This window comes from Haliotis cracherodii, unplaced genomic scaffold, assembly GCF_022045235.1.
Source record: "Haliotis cracherodii isolate W230 unplaced genomic scaffold, xgHalCrac1.p SCAF_7, whole genome shotgun sequence".
Taxonomy (NCBI): Eukaryota; Metazoa; Mollusca; class Gastropoda; order Lepetellida; family Haliotidae; genus Haliotis; species Haliotis cracherodii.
In genome coordinates this window covers 39,682,501-39,687,178 of record NW_027266330.1, presented here as the reverse complement: position 1 = coordinate 39,687,178, position 4,678 = coordinate 39,682,501, and positions in this window count along the sequence as shown.

Below are 4,678 nucleotides of genomic sequence, written 5' to 3'. Positions count from 1 at the left end.
GAAAACTGTTACTGTTAGTGACCAAGATGTATCTATCTTCTCGGGTGCATCCCCTTCAGGCTGGGGAGCATGCATTGAGAAAGGTAGTTGGTGGATGGAGCCAAAATGAGCAAAACAAATACATACATGAATTAGTACACCTTACATGTACAGCATACTTGGCTCTAAGGTCTCTGTGTTGGTAAATTATATTACCATGTACAGTTACACATTGACAATGTCCCTGTTATGTAATACCTTAATGACATGGTTTGCAACCAAGTGTGTAGGAAGTTATGGAATTGGTGCAGTGAAAGAAATATTTGAGTTGGCACAATCCACATTGCAGGTATAAACGATGTGATAGTGGATGGCGAGTCTAGAACTTAATGGATATTGAGTAGAGAGGTATTTAAGGAATTAGTTGACACCTGGGGTATGCCGGAAATTGACTTCTATGCGTCCAGACTCAATAATCAACGTCTCCTTGCGACCTGACCCTACATCTATAGGTGTTGATGCATATAGCAGCCTTTCTGTGGTCAAGGGGTTACAGATCCCCATTAAATAGATTTAAACGATGTTCTGTGCTTCCTTTGAGTACTGTATGATGAGAGGCTTAGTTAAAGCTCAATCATTACTGCTCGTTCTGCTATTTCAGTGTTCGATCAGAAGAGGGGTGCGGCTAGGCTCAGATCCTGTTACATGTAGGTTCATGAGGGGTGTTTTCCAACAGAGAATTACAAAAACTGCTACACTGCTGTTTTGGATAACTCCAGCTTGAATTTGAAAGAGTTGACATTGATACTGACTGATCTCTTATCGCTGTTTAAAGCACATAGACTACAGTCTTTGATGTTACTTGACATTGTGAATGTGAAGGTTACAGATAACCAAGTTGTATTTGTTTTGAGTCAGTTAAAACAAAGGAAAGTAGGCAATATTTCATAAAAACTCTAAAGAAATACCGTGCTGCCACTAGAGAGTTGAGAGGACAATGTACTGATAAGTACAGGAAGCCAACAAGCCTGTTTCACGAGCTACGAGAGATGGTCAAAAAGTTCATAGAACTTAATATAAAAACAAGATGTAAGTGGAGTTTCATGTTTTTATTTTTCAATATAATCTCCCTGCACTTGAATACACTTTTCCCATTTATGCAGTAGACTCTCAATTCCCTGAAAATAGATGTCTTCTGCTTGCCCCCCAAACCAAGCTTCTGTAGCAGCAATGAGGTCGTCATCATTGGCGAATCTCGTTCCACGTAGGTGTGACTTGAGATTTCGAAACAGATAATAGTCACTTGGTGCCAGGTCTGGACTATATGGGGGATGATTCAATTGTTCAAACTTGCATTCACGAATGGCGGCTTGCGCAACTCTACTCTTGTGGACAGGTGCACTGTCGTGAAGAAGCAAAACACCAGCAGTTAACATCCCGCGCCGTTTCTCTTTGATTGCATTTCGCAATTTCTTCATTAGAGCTGCATAGTAAGCATCATTGATTGTTTTCTTTGGTGGCTTATAATCTATCATTAATCCCAGAAAACGGTGGCTATGATCTTTCCAGCAGATGGCTGAGTCTTAAACTTCTTTGGCGGCGGAGATGTCTTGCGCTTCCACTGCCAGTCACAAGGCGAGCATGAAAATTCTCTGGATCTGTCCTATAAATGTCCAAGAGCTCTCGACTTGATTCCACTCGTTGGTGACGATCGGGCAGACGCAAAATATGCAAACGTTCATGGATGATATTGCAAACACTTCCATGAGAAATACCACACTCTGAGGCAATTTCATCCACCTTGATGCGGCGATCAGTCATAATTATATTTTGAGCTTTGGCCACAATTTCATCTGTGATGACATCTGCTGGTCTGCCAGACCGTGGGTCATCTTCAAGTGATGTACGTCCGCCCTCAAACTCAGCAGCCCATTTTGCTACGGTGGAATATTGAGGAGCATCCTCACTGTAGACATTAACCATGCGCTCATGAATTGTGCGAGCATTTACTCCTTCTTTGGTAAGAAATTTGATCACAGCCCTATACTCAGTTTTGGGGCTATCCATATTTTAACAGGGGTACCTCACATCAAATAAGTACTGTAACATTACTAATGGTTGTAACCACCTATACTCTGGTAGACACTGGTATGAAAGATGCCAGAATACGATACAATCATCAAATCGTCTGCTGGGTTCATTAAGATACCATGTTCTATGAACTTATTGACCATCCCTCGTATTATCGTTCGTTAGCTGAAGCTGACTATGTGGGCAGCTGGCATGGACACCGAGGTGTTCAGTTCTCACAACACCCGAGCTGCTCCTACTTCGGCAGCCAATAGAGCAGAAATACCCATCAGAGATATTCTGAATACTGCAGGTTGGTCTATAGCAATTACATTTGCGAGACACTACATAGTCCCTTCACAGTTACAGAGAAGTGATTCATATAAGACCATTACCAAACAATGGCAATGGATTGGGTTCATGAGAACAAGATTTGAGTAAGAATAAGTCTAAGCTTTCATACATGTAAATGAATGTTACATTCTGACTCACGTGACTTTAAAGTCTAATGGAAACCGGAAGTTTTATGTTTAACGCGGCACTCAATATTCTAGCTGTATGACGGCGATCTGTAAATAATCGAGTCTGGACCAGATAATCCAGTGATAAGTATCATGAGCATCGCTCCACGCAATTGGGATCGATGACATGCATCAACCAAGTCAGCGAGCCTGACCACCTGATCCTGCTAGTCGCCTCTTGCGACAAGCATAGTTGCCTTTTACAGCAAGCATGGGTTTCAGATACACTTCACGGGTATCTTTACTAGTATTCGTAGTTGGTTAACCTATCTCTCGTATGGCACCTGAATAAATACGTCAAATGAGAAATTAATTATATAACATTCTTATGTTTTGGACATTTTATTATGACAATGAGGGTAAAATATGCATTAATCATTATATTTGTCTGCGTTGTAGTTCATTTGGCAATCATAGCATCCTTACTACTGGTTCCAGGTGAGAAGGAAGACATAGAGACATCAGTTGGAAGATATGTTTGTACTATCCGATCCTGGACAGAATATATCTTCCAGCAGGCTTTATCCAGCAGATCTCGAGAGTCCAGGCGGCACGTAGTCAACACATTCTATGACAGACTGTTGGAGCATATGAAACAACAAGACATGTCCAACTGTGGCTGGAATAATATCATAGCCTATATCGTCATTACAAAGAAATGAATAGACAATAGATTACTTTCATCCAAACAGAACAGACGTAATGTGTAAGTGAACGACGGTTGTGTAATTGCCCATCAAATGCCACGGAATCATTTGCAGTTTATTATTCTATCTTGTTTTACTCCAATTGGCTACATGTATATCGTAAATAAAACTCGTCCAAATACAGAGCCCTGGGGTACTCCACAATGAAGTGGAGTAACAGCTCTAGTCTCACCATCAATGAAGTCAGTGTGTGGTCAGTTTAATACGTAGAATTAAAACCACTGTAATTTCTGTACCAGATATAACGATAAAGCTGGACAGAACTTTACAGTGACGGTGACTTTACAACAACCACCCGGTGAACTTGAGGAACAAGGTCATGCTCTGAAAGAATAAGGTCACCAACTCGTATGGGACGTTTACTATTTTCAGGCCCGAGTCGATATTGATCACATGTGATTGTGGTTCTCCTACCTCATGTGTACATTTTGCAATTCCTCGAATTGCAGAATCGGGTGACGTGACAGATGACCTTCAGTGTTTGCTCGATAACTTGTGTATACAAATCTGAATTGTTTCCAGGGATGTTTTTATTTGACATTATTCCCTACCTTTTGCGAGCACTATATTAGTAGAAGAATATAGATTATATCCCTACACCGGAACTAGTGGTTACAAGCCCAGAACAAAATGAACAATAAAGCGTCAAAACCTTTACAATATTCATAATCATAAGAAATCTCTCAGAGTTCATTTTACGTTTTCACCCATATCAGGAGCTCATAAAACGGAATTGCATCGTACATTATTTTGTTCACAGCTGCGTCAAAATACACGCCGCTAATTTCAGTTTGGATTACTTTGTAGTGCCAAGTTGAGGACGAAACTCATCAATTGTTATGCATGCAGACTGATTTGCACAATGATGAACACTTTTTGAGGTATCCCTCCGTTATAGGGCTTGAATATTGTTGAAAAGATCACTCTATTGAAATAATGATGTCACCATATTGCACAATGACATTTAAACAAAAAACAACAACATTTGGAGCCCTGTATCTCTGCATCATCATTCCTGTCTGCAACTATTGCCTCTTGCTGTCAAGCATAACAGTCAATGACAGAAATGAATGGCTTATGTCCTGACATGCATGTTACATTAACTGGCAATCTGATACACCAGCTATTAAAATTTTGTATTTAAACCGTGTCCCCAGGCAATTAGCTCTGGAAGTGAAAGACAGGACAACATTTGCACCATTTGATAACGTGTATTGCACGCTTAGGGCCTTTCCTTCGAGCGGACATCCTGCCCGTGGTCGTCCCAACATGGATTTGTTTCCACACAGGTATGGATTGGGTAGTTATGTATCAGCTGTATGTCGTCATTCCCATGGCATAACCCTATCACCTGTGGTTGTCGTCGTTCCCCTGGTCATCAGTGTATCGCTTTAAAGTGTA